Here is a 17,703-nt window from a genome sequence, read left to right as displayed (position 1 = left end):
AACTTATGAAGCTTAGTTTGGCTGGATATGAAATTCTGGGTTGAAAATTCTTTTCTTAAAAATGTTGAATATTGGCCCCCACTCTATTCTGGCTTGTAGAGTTTCTGCCGAGAGATCAGCTGTTAGTCTCATGGGCTTCCCTTTGTGGGTAACCTGACCTTTCTCTCTGGCTGCCCTTAACATTTTTTCATTTCAACTTTGGTGAATCTGACAATTATGTGTCTTGGAGTTGCTCTTCTCGAGGAGTATCTTTGTGGTGTTCTCTGTATTTCCTGAATCTAAATGTTGGCCTGCCTTGCTAGATTGGGGAAGTTCTCCTGGGTAATATCCTGCAGAGTGTTTTCCAACTTGGTTCCATTCTCCCCGTCACTTTCAGGTACACCAATCAGATTTAGGTTTGGTCTTTTCACATAGTCCCATATTTCTTGGAGGCTTTGTTCATTTCTTTTTATTCTTTTTCTCTAAACTTCCCTTCTCACTTCATTTCATTCATTTCATCTTCCATCACTGATACTCTTTCTTCCAGTTGATCACAACGGCTACTGAGGCTTCTTCATTCTTCACGTAGTTCTGGAAACTTGGCTTTCAGCTCCTTCAAGAACTTCTCTGCATTGGCTATTTTAGTTATCCATTCATCTAATTTTTTTTCAAAGTTTTTAACTTCTTCACCATTGCTTTGAATTTCCTCCTGTAACTCGGAGTAGTTTGATCATCTGAAGCCTTCTTCTCTCAACTCATCAAAGTCATTCTCCATCCAGCTTTGTTCCATTGCTGGTGAGGAACTGCATTCCTTTGGAGGAGGAGAGGCACTCTGCTTTTTAGAGTTTCCAGTTTTTCTGCTCTGTTTTCTCCCCATCTTTGTAGTTTTTTCTACTTTTGGTCTTTGATGATGGTGATGTACAGATGGATTTTTAGTGTGGGTGTCCTTTCTGTTTGTTAGTTTTCCTTCTAACAGACAGGACCCTCAGCTGCAGATCTGTTGGAGTTTGCTAGAGGTCCACTCCAGACCCTGTTTGGCTGGGTGTCAGCAGCAGTGGCTGCAGAACAGTGGATTTTCGTGAACCACAAATTCAGCTGTCTGATTGTTCTTCTGGAAGTTTTGTCTCAGAGGAGTACCCAGAGGAGTGAGGTGTCAGTCTGTCCCTACTGGGGGGTGCCTCCCAGTTAGGCTGCTTGGGGGTCAGGGACCCACTTTAGGAGGCAGTCTGCCTGCTCTCAGATCTCCAGCTGTGTGCTGGGAGTACCACTACTCTCTTCAAAGCTGTCAGACAGGGACACTTAAGTCTGCAGAGGTTACTGCTGACTCTTTATTTTTCTGTGCCCTGCCCCCAGAGGTGGAGCCTACAGAGGCAGGCAGGCCTCCTTGAGCTGTGGTAGGCTCCACCCAGTTTGATCTTCTTGGCTGCTTTGTTTACCTAAGCAAGCCTGGGCAATGGTGGGCACCCCTCCCCCAGCCTGGCTGCCACCTTGCAGTTTGATCTCAGGCTTCTGTGCTAGCAATCAGTGAGACTCCATGGGCGTAGGACCCTCTGAGCCAGTTGTGGGACACAATCTCCTGGTGTGCCGTTTTCCAAGCCTGTTGGAAAAGTGCAGTATTAGGGTGGGAGTGATCTGATTTTCCAGGTGCTGTCTGTCACCCCTTTCTTTGACTAGGAAAGGGAACTCCCTGACCCCTTGCACTTCCTGAGTGAGGCAATGCCTCGCCCTGCTTAGGCTCCTGCACGGTGCGCTGCACCAACTGTCCTGCACCCACTGTTTGGCACTCCCTAGTGAGATGAACCGGATACCTCAGATGGAAATGCAGAAATCACCCGTCTTCTGCGTCGCTCACGCTGGGAGCTGTAGACTGGAGCTGTTCCTATTTGGCCATCTTGGCTCCAACCCCCACCTTAGTTTATTTTTAAATGCAGCATTACTTAAAAGAATGTTTAAATGGTCAAGCCAAACAACTTCATTTTGAGAATACATAGTATGTTTTAAACATACCTCTTTAAAAAACAGCCTATTTTTTCCTTCATGCCTTTGAAGAAATGTCATCAGTATATATGAGATATTTATATTAAATGGCTTTAAAGCTGATCTCTAACAAGTACCAAACTATTAATGCCAGTGATTGCAAATCTTAATTCAGTAAACTACCAGTCAAATGTGAATTTCATAACCATGGTTTATTTCCATATTAGCTATTCCATGACAATATTAAACACAAATTTTGTTTTCAATGCCCTATCTCTTGGTGTCATGAATAATTAAATTAGATAGATGTAGCAAGTTCATATTTCCTAAATTTCAGGATAACAAGGGTGAAGACCCTTCATTTGAAGTTTCTATTTGAAACAATAAATAAAAAGAACATAAAAACTTACAAATGATTACAAGCAATGTCAGGAAGACAAATGAGAAGCTAGGAAGTGAAACTACACTGACTATTCATTGATTAAATTAAGTGAGTTTATCTGAGGCAGGGGAAAAGATGTCATGAAATACCTCACCATTGCAATCTTAATAAGTAAGAGATTAGATGAAGGCTGTGAGAGAGCAGAGAAAAACAAACCTGAGCATTCACCCAGGGAGTGATGACAGATAATTCCCTTCAAAGATGATTACAGCTGGGAAGATTAGCCACAGTAAGGTCCTATGGAGAATTCCCTCATTTAAGCAGATGCTTTACAAGAACTTATTTAGAGAAGCACAACTGTCCCTGTATGATACTAAAATTAAGCTGAATGAATTCCTCAAGGAATTGACTATAAGGAAGACTCCAGTGAAAAGGCAGCCTGGGAACTCAAACATTAAGGATTAGACAACAGAGATGTCTTTTTAAAGGACAGTTACCCAGTGGTTCATAGAGTTCATCAGATATATTAAGGGCAATTATGGGAGCAGTAGGATAAGATATCTAAGAGCTCAGCATCTGAAGATTGCTTTTATTTTTGAACACTCACTCTTTGTTAGGAAAGAATACAAATGTGTTGTGTTCTGGTTTGCTCCAAAATTCTCTCTTCTGGAATTCCATGCTACCCTTTGTCACTGCTCTCAAATATGTTCCATACTCTATGACACACACACACACACACACACACACACACACACACTCTTCACATAGGAAGTTGGTCTACTCTCAAAAAGATTGTAAAGGCTTAGAGTTTAATGTCACTCCAGGTTTTTTTTTTTTTAAATATCAGTTCTCTTCCTGAGTCTGTGCAAAATTTCTAAGTGAAGGTGAGATTAAATGTGAGATTTCTTGGGCTCATCTCCTTGACTTATGTACAAGATAGAAGTTATGGCACTTGACCAGAGAAAAACAAAATGCCTTAAATTCTTTTATTGTACCAAGGGGTTGGTGACCTTGGAGGGCAGAGCACTAAGCCTGGTGAGGCAACAACAGGCAATCATGGTCTTTCTAAAGTAGTGACAGATAGGCTTATTGGAGGGCAGTGACTCTGGAATCAGGTTTTTTTGTTTGTTTTGTTTTGTTTTTGTTTTGCTTTGTTTTGTTTTGTTTTGCTGATGCCCATGGGGGTCCTGTCAGAGTCAGTGTAGAGCAATACACACTGACAAGGTACATATTTGCCCCCGAACTGACTGCTGTTGTCACTGACACTAAATCATAATATACCAGAATTGAGAATTTCCAAAGGAATCAGGCTTCCGTAGGAGTGTGGGGGAAACTGGAACATAGGACATTGTTATGTCCGATGAGGGCCCCATACAAACATCTAATTAATCACAAACATGCACAGAACAAAAGTCCCCCAGGTAATGAACTTGATTTTAAAAAGAGAGAAATTCTTAGATATGGACCTCTAGAAGAGTAGCTTTGTCAGGCACTAGGTCGGGGAGTGGTGGGAGTGGTGGGGCTGTTTGTGGTGGTATCATCCCTCCTCAATGATCATAGATATAGAAAATCTTGCTTATCTGTGGGGTTAGGAAAGAAGGTCAAGTGATTTCTGAGATGATGCTGAGAAGATTCACACTAGGAAGAGAAAGGTCAGGGCTTCTCCACTTCCTGCTTTTTCTGCTCAAAATATTCATGCCTAGGCTTACCTCTAACATTTGGTGGCCCTGGGTAGACTACAAATAGAGGCCTGGTCTGTGGCCTGCCCCCTTCTTTTCCCACTGTGGCTCTGTGTCATACCACAAAAGTCCTCCTGCACATGCATTTGGACACGTGGCCTACAAGCACAAAGCTCCCTCCTAACCCCTCTCCACCAGGCACCAGCAATCCCTTTGGTTACCCATCTGGCCTAGTGGCACAGAAGCAGTCCTCCCTCAGAGAAAGAACCTGGGGAAGAGGCCTGCATAGGCCCTAGAATGGGCCCAGGGCTATTTAAGTATGAAGTGCAGTCTGGAAAAGGGAGGTGTGGACACTGGTGGCCACCTCCTTTACCCAAGTAGGCTCCTTGCTCGGTGATTGGAGCATGATTCTATGCCATGGGGCAGGGGCCTATCAAATGCAGAGTCCAGGGTGGGGTGCTTATTACCTGCTCTTCCCCCAGTTACTCTCATGTTTTTTTCTCTTCTTTTCTCTTATTTTCTTCAGAGTGCAGAAGATTGGGATAATTTGTAATGGCTTTTGAGTTTTCCATTTTAGCTCTGGAGGCATTTACTCAATAGAGTCATCATCTACCACGTTTGAACAGTACAGAGTATGTTCACATTCTATAGTAAATACATCCTTCAAAAATTTTAAAAAGTTGTTTTCAAAACTTTTGAGCATCATGAGAAACAAAAAAGTATATATTGAGGGAAGTGAAGCACAAAAGATGGCTTGGTGAAAGGAAGACATCTGGGGCTTTGTGATATGTGCTAATTCCAACAGAATGAGCACCTTCGGCCATAAAGGCATTTTTCCCATCATGGAAGTATTCCTTGCCCTCTACCCTGGGTGTCAAGGGGTAGTCATGGTGAGTGAGGAAAAAGGGTAAAATATTGTCTCTGTCCTGGTGATCCAAGATTAAATTGAAACAATTCACAGATGATAATTTTTAAATTTCTGGAAGTTTACAAGTCAAAATTGTGTTAAACATAGTAATTGTTAAAAATTAAATGATATAAATTTATAATTAACATATTTCAAACAAAGGTAATGAGTACTAAAAACTCACATTGTAATTAACTTACTCTATTTTTTTATTATTATACTTTAATTTCTAGGGTACACGTGCACAACATGCAGGTTTGTTACATATGTATACATGAGCCATGTTTGTGTGCTGCACCCATTAACTCGTCATTTACATTAGATATATCTCCTAATGCTATCCCTCCCCTCTCCCCCCACACCACAACAGGCCCTGGTGTGTGATGTTCCCCTTCCTGTGTCCATGTGTTCTCATTGTTCAATTCCCACCTATGAGTGAGAACATGTGGTGTTTGATTTTTTTGTCCCTGCAACAGTTTGCTGAGAATGATGGTTTCCAGCTTCATCCACATCCTTACAAAGAACACGAACTCATCCTTTTTTATGGCTGCATAGTATTCCATGATATATATGTGCCACATTTTCTTAATCAAGTCTATCATTGATGGACATTTGGGTTGGTTCCAAGTCTTTGCTATTGTGAATAGTGCCGCAGTAAACATATGTGTACATGTGTCTTTATAGCAGCATGATTTATAATCCTTTGGGTATGTACCCAGTAATGGGATGGCTGGGTCAAATGGCATTTCTAGTTCTAGATTCCTGAGGAATCCCCACACTGTCTTCCACAATGGTTGAACTAGTTTACAGTCCCACCAACAGTGTAAAAGTGTTCCTATTTCTCCACATCCTCTCCAGCACCTGTTGTTTCCTGACTTTTTAATGATCGTCATTCTAACTGGTGTGAGGTGTTATCTCATTGTGGTTTTGATTTGCATTTCTCTGATGGCCAGTGATGATGAGCATTTTTTTCATGTGTCTGTTGGCTGCATAAATGTCCTCTTTTGAGAAATGTCTGTTCATATCCTTCACCCACTTTTCGATGGGGTTGCTTTTTTCTTGTAAATTTGTTTGAGTTCATTCTAGATTCTGGATATTAGCCCTTTGTTAGATGGGTTTCAATCCTAATCTCTGATAAAACAGAGTTTAAACCAGCAAAGATCAAAAGAGAAGAAAAAGGCCATTACATAATGGTAAAGGGATCAATTCAACAAGAAGAGCTAACTATCCTAAATCTATATGCATCTAATACAAGAGCACCCAGATTCATAAAGCAAGTCCTTAGAGACCTACAAAGAGACTTAGACTCCCACACAATAATAATGGGAGACTTTAACACCCCACTGTCAACATTAGACAGATCAACGAGGCAGAAAGTTAACAAGGATATCCAGGAATTGAACTCAGCTATGCACCAAGTGGACCTAATGCACATCTACAGAACTCTCCACCCCAAATCAACAGAATATACATTCTTCTCAGCACCACATTGCACTTATTCCAAAATTGACCACATAGTTGGAAGTAAAGCACTCCTCAGCAAATGTAAAAGAACAAAGAGAAGCCCACCAGACTAACAGCTGATCTCTCGGGAGAAACTCTACAAGCCAGAATAAAGTGGGGGCCAATATTCAACATTCTTAAAGAAAAGAATTTTCAACCCAGAATTTCATATCCAGCCAAACTAAGCTTCAACCCAGAATTTCATATACAGTCACTGCAAAAACATGCCAAATTGTAAAGATCATCGATGCTAAGAATAAACTGCATCAGCTAATGAGCAAAATAACGAGCTAACATCATAATGACAGGATCAAATTCACACATAACAATATTAACCTTAAATGTAAATGGGCTAAATGCAACCCCTGTCTTTTTTTGTTTTCCATTTGCTTGGTAAAGCTTCCTCCATCCCTTTATTTTCAGCCTATATGTGTCTCTGCAAGTGAGATGGGTCTCCTGAATACAGCGCACTGATGGGTCTTGACTCTTTATCCAATTTGCCAGTCTGTGTCTTTTAATTGGAGCATTTAGCCCATTTACATTTAAGGTTAATATTGTTATGTGTGAATTTGATCCTGTCATTATGATGTTCGCTGGTTAGTTTGCCCATTAATTGATGCAGTTTCTTCACAGTGTCAATGGTCTTTATAATTTGGCATGTTTTTGCAGTGGTTGGTACCAGTTGTTCCTTCCCATGTTTAGTGCTTCCTTCAGGAGCTCTTGTAAGGCAGGCCTGGTGGTGACAAAATCTCTCAGCATTTGCTTGTCTGTAAAGGATTTTATTTCTCCTTCACTTATGAAGCTTAGTTTGGCTGGATGTGAAATTCTGGGTTGAAAATTCTTTTCTTTAAGAATGTTGAATATTGTCCCCCACTCTCTTCTGGCTCATAGGGTTTCTGCAAAGAGATCCACTGTTAGTCTGATGGGCTTCCCTTTGTGGGTAACCCAACCTTTCTCTCTGGCTGCCCTTAACATTTTTTCCTTCATTTCAACCTTGGTGAATCTGACAATTTTGTGTCTTGGGGTTGCTCTTCTTGAGGAATATATTTATGGTGTTCTCTGTATTTCCTGAATTTGAATGTTGGCCTGCCTTGCTAGGTTGGTGAAGTTCTCCTGGACAGTATCCTGAAGAGTGATTTCCAACTTGGTTCCATTCTCCCTGTCACTTTCAGGTACACCAATCAAATGTATATTTGGTCTTTTCACATAGTCCCATGTTTCTTGGAGGCTTTGTTCATTTCTTTTCACTCTTTTTTTTTCTCTAATCTTTTCTTCTCACTTTATTTCATTAATTTGATCTTCAATCACTGATATCCTTCCACTTGATTGAATTGACTACTGAAGCTTGTGCATGCATCACAAAGTTATTGTGCTGTGGTTTTCAGCTCCATCCAGTCATTTAAGGTCTTCTCTACACTGTTTATTCTAGTTAGCCATTTGTCTCACCTTTTTTCAAGGTTTTTAGCTTCCTTGCAATGGATTAGAACATGCTCCTTTAGCTCAGAGAAGTTTGTTATTACTGATCTTCTGAAGCCTACTTCTGTCAACTCTTCAAACTCATTCTCTATCCAGTTTTGTTCCCTTGCTGGCAAGGAGCTGTGATCCTTTGGAGGAGAAGAGGTGCTCTGGTTTTTGGAATTTTGAGCTTTTCTGCTCTGGTTTCCATCTTTGTGGTTTTATCTACCTTTGGTCTTTGATGTTGGTGACCTACAGATGGGGTTTTGGTGTGAATATCCTTTTTGCTGATGTTGATGCTATTCCTTTCTGTTTGTTAGTTTTCCTTCTAACAGTCAGGCCATTCAGCTGTAGGTCTGTTGGAGTTTGCTGGAGGTCCATTCCAGACCCTGTTTACCTGGGTATCACTAGCAGAGGCTGCAGAACAGCAAATATTGTTGCCTTATCCTTCCTCTGGAAGCTTTGTCCCAAAGGGGCACCCACCTGTTTGAGGTGCCTGTGGCCCCTACTGGGAAGTGTCTCCCAGTCAGGCTATACCGGGTCATGGACCCACTTGAGGAGGCAGTCTGTCTGTAGCTGTCTGCAGCCTTTTGTTCTGCTATGCCCTGCCCCCACAGATAGAATCTAGAGAGGCAACAGGCCTTGCTGAGCTGCAGTGGGCTCCGCCCAGTCTGAGTTTCCCAGCAGCTTTGCTTACCTGTGAGCTACTCAAGCATCAGCAATGGCAGATGCCCCTCTCCCCATCAAGCTGCAGCATTGCAGGTTGATCTCAGACTGCTGTGCTAGCAGTGGGCAAGGCTCTGTGAGTGTGGGACCTGCTGAGCCAGGCACGAGAGGGTATCTCTTGGTCTCCTGGTTGCTAAGACCATGGGAAAAGCACAGTATTTGGTGAGGAGTGTACTGTTTCTCCAGGTACAGTCTGTCACGGCTTCCCTTGGCTGAGAAAGGGAAATACCCCAAACCCTTGTGCTTCCCAGGTGAGGTGACACCCCACCCTGCTTCAGCTTGCTCTCCGTGGGCTGCACACACTGTCCATCCAGTTCCAATGAGACGAACAAGGTATCTTAGTTGGAAATGCAGAAATCGCCAGTCTTCTGTATCGATCTTGCTGGGAGCTGAGACAGGAGCTGTTCCTATTCGGCCATCTTGGAAGTGACTTCTGGACTATATTAAAAATAAAAGTAAGAGAGTTAGCATAGCCTTAGGGCAAAACCATAGGTGTATGCTCTTATTCCTTTCACAGAAACACAAACTACTTCTGATCCTCTTTTCTAATAGGGATGGAATACAATGTATTTGCTAGATCGATGGCTGGATAGGACGTGCTGATGCTGTGTTAATTTGCCCTTATCAGGGTACCATGTTTAGTACAACAACATTGAAGTAACTGTGTTAGGTTTTATTCTTCCATTTTCATCTGCCAAGATCCTTTTGGATTTTTAAATGTCAGGCTCAAAAATTAAATGGGATATGACAGGGAACCACCATCATTTCTTTAAATCTTCAAAGGTGGAGTTATCATCTACTATTTCCCTTGGGACATGGTAATTTTAATAATTTATTAGTTTTATTGGCGGGAGCCAGTTTCCAGCATTTCCACTTAGCTTTCACCACTAGGATAATTCTTCCTTCACAGATCAGGGAATTACTTAGGGGTTCTATGAACTTCTTGAAAGCTTCATGGACAACATATCCAATCATTCTTGAAATGTCTTGATATTATTTTTCCCCAATTCTTGGTTACCTAAAAATAAAATTTCAGAGACCTTGATGTTTTAGAGTCTTTCCTTAAAGAGACAGTTTTGAGTTTTGAGTGTAAACAGCCTGGAACTTAGCTCACTAATGCTAGTGGAAAACTCTCAGTGTGAAACCTGCCTTGCCAAGTGTGTGGGATCTTGTTTTTGGAACACTACCCCAGGGGCCAGGGAACCATCCCCACCTCTACTTCCACAGGGACTGCTGCTTAGCCTTCACACAGAAACTCAAAGTGTGGACCTGCCAGGCCCAGCCCCAACCTGGCATTGCCCCTCTACCCACCCTGGTAGCTTAATACAAATAACAGAAACTTTTGGGAGTTTCATGGCCTCATCTATCACCTAGATATCAGAGTAGCTCCCCTGTGTAACGTATGGCAAGCACAAATTCCACCACTACTACCACAACTGGAGGCTTTTGCAAGTGCCACTTCCTGGCTGGAGACCAACTGACATAGTATATTACAGCATCTCCAGCACTGCACCCAGGAACACTGCACCCAAGAAGGAGAAAATTTGTGCATGACCTTAGCTATCACCAATGCCTGTACCACCTGGCTAACAAAGAGGCCCTGAGTCTGTCCACATGACCAGTTCATTGCTATTACAAATGGCATTTGAGAAAGCCAACACACTAAGACTGTCTATACCAAGGAATCTCACAGAGTCAGTGTCACTTCTCTGCCACTCACATCAAAGGTGGTGCTGGTACCCACAGATGAGAGACTCGAGGACAGGTCATATCTCTGGATCCCCTGAAGACATTCCCCAGCACTATCCTGAAGTGCGGCAGTCCCTTTGGGTTGTTAGACCCAGAGGAGCAACAGCATTCACAGTAATCTGGCTCTCAGGGACTCCTACTCCTAGGGGAAGAGGAAGTGCATCATATCAAGGCAATACCTAATGGGACAAAAGAACCCAGATGGCAGGCCTTGAGTCCCAGATCCTTCCACTGGTGGAAAATTTCTTTCAGCAGAGGCACAGTTGCAATGCTGGGTTCAACAAGTTAGTCTGATGGGCTTCCCTTTGTGGGTAACCCCACCTTTCTCTCTAGCTGCCCTTAACATTTTTTCCTTCATTTCAACCTAGGTGAATCTGAAAATTGTGTGTCTTGGGGTTGCTCTTCTCGAGGAGTATCTTTGTGGTGTTCTCTGTATTTCCTGAATTTGAATGCAGGGAAAATCTGCATTCTGCCCCAAGAATCAGGCAGCCCTGGTGCTCCTGAAGGGCCTTAGAGAAGGAGACTTCTTTTCGCCCTCATCCACCACTGCAGACACAGCTGGAGTTTTTCCCACAGGAGCTCGGCATAGACAGCCTTTCTGGAAAAATTCAGGATGATTTCATTGCCACAGGAGGTGCACCCTCCAGGTGCAGTCTTTCATGAGAGGTAGAGTCACAATTCCTCTTTCCTTGGAATATCAACATTCCTGCAAATGAAAAAAGGTACCTGTCTGATCTAAATAGCTGAAATACTGGGTAAGCAGTGTGTCTGGGAGGTGGATAGCTTTCCTGCTGGATTGGCAGGGGAGCTGAGATGGCTATGGTCATTCCCTCTGAGAATACCTCAGAGTGTTTCAGAGAGAGCTTCTTCAGCCACCTCTGTCAAGGCTGGGACCTCTGCCCGCCATTGGATAATGCATTTTCCCCCTATTTTAGCCACAGACAGTTTTTACTTGTAGATATCTCCCCTATTGGCCTGAAGCCTAAACTATTCAATCCAGTAAATAGAATACTAGGGAAAAAGTAGCAAATAAAAAAGTGCACACCATGGGGGAATGAGATAAGCATCAAGAAACCTCTGCCATTCCAACTCTATAGGAAACAGTGAACTTGCTCACACACTGAGCACCTTGCTAATACAACCAGCATCTGAGAAAGCTATCATACACAGACTCTCTGTAACCAAGGAATTCATACACTCTTCACTCCCAAAAGCAACAAAAGCCAAATTAGACTACAATAAACTATAAAAGTTAAAGTCACATCCTTAAGGGGGAGAAAATTTTTAAAAATAGTCAAATCAAAAATAAATTAAAGAATAACTAGAAGAAATTTTCTACCCAAATGAGAAGGACCCAGAAAAATAATTCTGGTAATATGAAAATGCAGGGTTTTATAACACCTCCAAAGGATCACATTAGCTCCCCAGCAATGGATCCAAACCAAGATGAAATATTTGAAATACCAAATAAAGAATTCAAAATGTTGATTATTAAGCTACTCAAGGAGATTCCAGAGAAAGGTAAAAACAAACATAAATAAATTTAAAAAATAGTCCAGGATATGAATGAGATATTTTCTAAACAGATAGATATTTTAAGGAGACACCGATTAGAACTTCTAGAAATGAAAGACACACTTGGGAAATTACAAAATGCAGTGGAAAGTTTCAACAGTAGAATAGTCAAAGAAGGAATTTCAGAGCTCAGAAACAGGCTTTTGAATTAACTCAATCAGACAAAAACAAAGAGAAAAAGAATAAAAGAAATGAACAAAATCTCCAAGAAATATGGGATTTTGTAAATGGCTAGACCTAAGAATAGTTGGTATTCTTGAAGGAGAAGACAAAGCAAAAAGCTTGGGAAACTTATGTGAGGCAATAATTGAGGAAAACATCCCTGACCTTGTTAGAGATTTAGATATCCAAATACAAGAAGTTCAATAACTCCTGGGAGATTCATTGTAAAGGTCATCAGCAAAACATATAATCATCAGGGTATCTAAAGTCAGCATGAAGGAAAGAATTCTAAGGACAGTGAATGAAAGCATCAGGTAACTTATAAAGGAAAACCCATTAGACTAACAGCAGACTTCTCAAAAGAAACCTTATAAGCCAGAAGGGATTGGGGTTCTATCTTTAGCCTCCTTAAATAGAATAACTTTCAGCCAAGAATTTTGTATCCAGAAAAACTAATTTTCATAAATGAAGGAGAAATAATGTCATTTTCAGACAAACGAATGCTAAGGGAATTTGTTAATACCAGACCAGCCCTATAAGAAATGCTGAAAGGAGTTCTAAATCTTGAAACCAAAGCTTGATATACACCAGAATAGAATCTCTTAAAAGCTTAAAACTCACAGGACCTATAAAACAATAACAATTAAGAAACAAAGTATCTAGAGAACAATGAACATGATTGAATGTTAATGGAACAGTACCTCACATCTCAATATTACCATTGAATGAAAATGGCGTAAATGCTGTGCTTAAAAGAATGGATAAAAAAATCACAAACCAAATATCTTCTGACTTTAACAGACTCACCTAACACACAAGAATTCATATCAGCTCAAAGTAAAGGAGTTGAAAAAGATATTCCATGCAAATGGAAAGGAGAAATGAGCAGGAGTAGATGTTTTCATATCAGATAAAACAGACTTTAAAACAACAACAGTTAAAAAAAAAGACAAAGTCATTATATAATGATAAAAGAATCAATAAAACAAGAAGATATTACAATCTTAAATGTATATATGTCTAACACTGGAGCTACCAGATTCATAAAGCAATTACTACTAGACCTAAGAAATGAGATAGACAGCAACACAATAATAGCAGGGGACTTCAATATTCCACTGACAGCAGTAGACTATTGAGATAGAATGTCAATAAAGAAACGCTGGACTTAAACTAGACCCTAGAACAAATGAACCTAACAGATATTTACAGAAAATTCTACCCAAGAACTGCAGATTATACAAGCTTTTCATCAGCACATGGAACATCCTCCAAGATAGACCACGTAATAGGTCACAAAACAAGTCTCAATAAATTTTGAAAAATTGAAATCATACCAAGTATCTTCTCAGACCACAGTAGAACAAAACTAGAAATCAACTACAAAAACAATCCCCTAAACTATACAAATACATGGAAATTAAACAGGCTGCGCTTGAATGATATTTGAGTTTACAATGAAATCAAGGTGAAAATTAAAAAATTCTTTGAAATTATTGATAATGCAGACACAAGTTAGCGAAACCTCTGGGATAAAGCAAAAGCAATGCTAAGTGGAAAGTTTATAGTACTAAATGCCTACATCAAAAAGTCTGAAAGATTACAAATTGGCAACCTAAAGCCATACCTCAAGGAACCAGGAAAACAAGAACCAACTAAACCCAAGCTAGTAGAAGAAAAGAAATAACAAAGATCAGAGCAGAACTAAATGAAATTGAAATTAAAAAATACAAAAGATTAATGAAACAAAAAGCTGGTTCTTTGAAAAAATAAACAAAATTGACAGACCATTAGTTAGATTAACCAAGAAGAGAGACAATTCAAATAAGCTCAACTACAAATGAAACTAGAGACACTACAACCAACATCACAGAAATACAAAAGATCATTTAAGACTACTATGAACACTTCTATGCATACAAACTAGAAAACCTAGAGTAAATGAACAAATTCCTGGAAACATACAATCTCTCTAGATTAAATCAGTAAGAAATAGAAACCCTGCACAGATGAATAACAAGCAGTGAGATTGAATTAGTAATTTTTAAAATGCTAACAAAAGCCCAGGGCCAGATAGACTCACAGCTGAATTCTACCAGACATTTAAAGAATTGGTGTCAATCCTACTGAAACTATTCCAAAAGACTGAGACATAGGGACTCCTCCCTAATTCACTCTATGAAGCCATATCACCCTGATACCAAAACCAGGAAAGGACATAACTAAAAAAGAAAACAAAGACCAATATCTGTCATGAACAGAGATGTAAAAACCCTTAACAAAATACTAGCTAATCAAACCCAACAGCACATCTGTTCCCCATCATCCTGAAGCATCTGGACTGGTGGAATAGTTCTGTCCCTCCAGAAAACCCTGACTAATACAACATCAAAAAGATAATACACCATGATCAAGTGGTTTTCATCCCAGGGATGATTTAACATACACAGGTCAATAAATGTGATATATCACATAAACAGAATTAAAAACAAAAATCACATGATCATCTCAATAGATGCAGAAAAAGCATTCAATAAAATCCAGCATCCCTTTATGATAAAAACCTCCAACAAACTAGTCATAGAAGGGAATTACCTCAAATTAATATAAGCCATATATGACAGACTTACAGCCAACCTCATACTGAATGGGGAAAAGTTGAAAGCATTCCCCTTGAAAATTGGAACAAGACAAATAAAATACCTATGTATATACTTAACCAAGGAAGTGAAAGATCTCTAAAAGGAGAACTACAAAACACTGCTGAGAGAAATCACAGGCCACACAAACAAATGGAAACACATCCCATGCTCATGGATTGGAAGAATCAATATTGTGAAAATGAACATACTGCCCAAAGCAATCTATAGATTTAATGTAACTCCTATCAAAATACCAACAACATTTTTCGTAGAATGAGAAAAAACAGTCCTAAAATTCATATGAAACCAAAAAATAGCCAAAATAGCCAAAGAAATCCTAAACAAAAAGAGCCAATCTAGAGGCATCACATTACCAAACTTCAAGTTAGACTACAGGGCTGTAGTTACTGGTATAAAAGTAGGTGCATAGACCAATGGAATAAAATAGAGAACCCAGAAATAAAGCCAAATACTTATAATCAACTGATCTTTGATAAAGCATACAAAAACATAAATTGAGGTAATGACACCCTGAAGTTCTGGGAAAACTGGCTAACCATGTGTAGAAAAAATGAAACTGGGTCCCTATCTCACACCATATACAAAAATCAATGCAAGATGAATCAAAGACTTAAATCTAATGCCTGAAACCATAAAAATTCTAGAGGATAACCTTGGAAAAAAGTCTTCTGGACATTGTCCTAGATAAAGAATTCATGACTAAAACCTCAAAAACAAAAGCACTGAAAACAAAAATAAATGGGACCTGATTAAATTTAAAAGCTTCTGCATAGCAAAAGAAATAATCATCAGAGTATATGGACAACACACAGAATGGAAAAAATATTTGCAATATATGCATCTGACAAAGGACCAGTATCAAGAATCTACAAGGAACTCAAATAAATCAGCAAGAAAAAATTAATCCCATCAAAAAGTGAGCTAATGATATACATAGACATTTTTCAAAAGAAAGTATACAAATGGCCAGCAAACATATTTAAAAATGCTCAACATCACTAATCATCAGGGAAATGCAAATTAAAACCACAATGAAATACGACCTTACTCCTGAAAGAATGGCCATTATTAAAAAGTCAAGAAACAATAGATGTTGGCACGGATGTGGGGAAAAGGGAATGCTTATACACTGTAGGTGAGAATGCAAATTAGTACAACATCTATGGAAAACAGTATGGACATTTTTTAAGGAGCTAAAAGTAGATCTACCATTCAATTCAGCAACCCAACTACTGTGTATCTACCCAAAGGAAAATAAGTCATAGATGAAAAAGACACAAGCACATGTGTGTTTATTGTGGTCCAATTCACAATTGCAAGTATATGGAACCAACCTAAATGTCCATGTCCTTTGCAGCAACTTGGTTGGAGCTGAAGACCATTATTCTAAGTGAAGTAACTCAGAAATGGAAAATCAAATACCGTATGTTCTCACTTACATGTGGGAGCTAAGCTATGAGTATGCAAAGGCATATAGAGTGTTATAATGACATTTGGAGACTCAGAAGTGGGAGGGAAGGAGGGGATTGTGGGATACAAAAACACATATTGGTACAACATATACCACTTGCGTGACAGGTGCACTAAAATCTCAGAATTCACCAATATTTAAGTCATCCTTGTAACCAAAAACCACTTGTACCCCAAAACTTATTAAAATGAAAAATATATTTAAAAATTCTATACTATGACAAAGTTCTTTTTTTTTTTTCTTTTGAGATGGAGTCTCGCTTTGTCACCCAGGCTGGAGTGCAGTGGCGCTATCTCAGCTCACTGCAAGCTCCGCCTTCCAGGTTCATGCCATTCGCCTGCCTCAGCCTCCCAAGTAGCTGGGACTACAGGTGCCCGCCACCACACCCAGCTAATTTTTTGTATTTTTAGTAGAGACAGGGTTTCACCGTGTTAGCCACGATGGTCTCAATCTCCTGACCTAGTGATCCGCCCGCCTTGGCTTCCCAAAGTGCTGAGATTACAGGCGTGAGCCACCGCGCCCAGCCGACAAAGTTCTTTCATATCAGTTGACATTCTTTTATCCAATTTAATGTTTCATTCCTTTCATCTAGAACCCTCAAGATTCAGGTAATTGCATATTTTCTTTCTAAGATATGACAAGATATGTCAGCCAGATAAAACATCAGCTTCTATGTAAACTCTATTTCCTTATCTTAAATTGGACTAGGGATTTCATTCTTGTTATTGGTTCAGTTGCAAGGAGAGGATGTATGCATAGATCTTGAGGGGACACACAGTTTCATGTAAGGCTCCTATCTTATTTAAGACCTATGCACAATATTAAGCAATGGGCCTAGTATCTTCAAACAAGATGGAGTTAGTTGTTTCTGCAGGCCTAGCATGTTCATGGAAATTGGGAGGTGAAGGTTCTCAAGGCATCTATCCAGATATCCCCATCCCAAGTCTCAGTGTCCTGATCCTTCCTGATTATGGCTCTGACCTTGACTTGGTGGGTCTGGTAGGGTTGAGAATTCAGCCTTCTCTGAATCTCTGCTACTCTTACAATTAAGTCCTGAGTCAGCTTCTTTACTCTATCTGCCCCTCATCTTCAAGAGATTATGAACTTCTTTAAAGCATTGAAATACCCTCTGACTTCTGCATTTTACCTTGAATTTTATCTCCCTGAACCTCTCATTATCTTTTTAATGACTTAATGGTATTCAGTGACAGCCAACTAATTTCATTTCTTATATAACTTTTTCCTCTGTATTTCTCAAACATCAGAAAGTGAGTCCTCACACCTTAGGTTAGCTACATGATCTAGTCCTGGCTAAGAATGAATGGGGGCTGGGGGTAGGAGAGAACATGTTTGATACTAAGAAACACAGAGGTGTCTTTTGGTGCTCTTCCGCCCAGTTTTAACAGTGAATAGTCAAGAACAGCAGCCCCAACCTGAGAAAGGGTGAAGTAATGCGGCATTGCGACACCTCAGGG

Source organism: Nomascus leucogenys, chromosome 9 (genome assembly GCF_006542625.1).
Source record: "Nomascus leucogenys isolate Asia chromosome 9, Asia_NLE_v1, whole genome shotgun sequence".
Taxonomy (NCBI): domain Eukaryota; kingdom Metazoa; phylum Chordata; class Mammalia; order Primates; family Hylobatidae; genus Nomascus; species Nomascus leucogenys.
Note: the sequence above shows the minus strand (reverse complement) of the source record.